General features: G+C 42.0%; 1 protein-coding gene across 1 annotated transcript in view; it reads right to left on the bottom strand.

The window, feature by feature from the left end:
- Positions 1 to 916, bottom strand: part of LOC119588548 (maltase-glucoamylase, intestinal-like) — a gene marked incomplete at both ends in the record, with an annotated part of 20,825 nt that overhangs the window by 11,468 nt on the left and 8,441 nt on the right.

Consider the following 916-nt stretch of genomic DNA (forward strand, 5'->3'; position numbering starts at 1 on the left):
GTGGGAGAGGAGGTGAAGGAGGTGAATCAGGGAACAGGAAGGGTAGGGAGTGAGTGAAAAAGGGAGAGGTGAGTCAATAAGAGAGGGGAGGAGGAGAGGTGAGTAGATGAACTGGACAGGGATGAGTGTTGGGAATAAGGGAGGAGAGGATGAGGATGAGGATGAGTGAGTGAGAAGGGGGAGAGGAGGAGGAGGAGTGAGTAAATGGGAGGAGGAGTAGGAGGCGGGTGAGTGAGGGAATGGAAGGGAGAAGAGTAGAAGAGGTGAAAGGAAGAAGAGAGAAGGAGAGGATGAGAGTGGTTGAATAGAAGTGGTTGAATAAGAAAAGGAACTGGGAGGGATGAGGGAGAGGAATAAAACGAGAGAAAGGTGGAGGGGGTGAGAAAGTGCATAGGATGAATAAAGGATGAATAAAAGATAGAAGAGACTAAATATTACACAAATAAAAAAAGGAAGAATGAACACGACAATAACGATAACAAAAGCAATAAATAAGCGGTGAACGTGTGGATCCCCTATTTTTAGTGGGGGGGGGGGGTGGAAGAATGAACGATAGATAAAATAATAATATGGATATGAGTGATAATTATAAATAAATGATCACGGAAGACAGAAAGAAAAATACACAAAAGGGAAAAATCAAATAAGGCATTAAGTATAGACAGGAAGGAATGAGGGATAGAGATGAAAGGAGAAATGAGGGAAAATGGATAAAAGACACAATAAAACATAAAGCAGAACATATTTTGTGGAAATTAATCTACACAAGTGTCATAATCATAACATAATTACCATGTACCCAAATACATCTATAGTCACTTTTGGAATCCCCTCCCCCTCCCCCCTCCCACTACCCTCTCACTCATTAATGCCCCTTTTAATCTATCCTTACTCCTTTCAACGCCGCGGAAATGTT

The sequence above is a fragment of the Penaeus monodon genome, chromosome 24 (assembly GCF_015228065.2).
Source record: "Penaeus monodon isolate SGIC_2016 chromosome 24, NSTDA_Pmon_1, whole genome shotgun sequence".
Classification (NCBI taxonomy): domain Eukaryota; kingdom Metazoa; phylum Arthropoda; class Malacostraca; order Decapoda; family Penaeidae; genus Penaeus; species Penaeus monodon.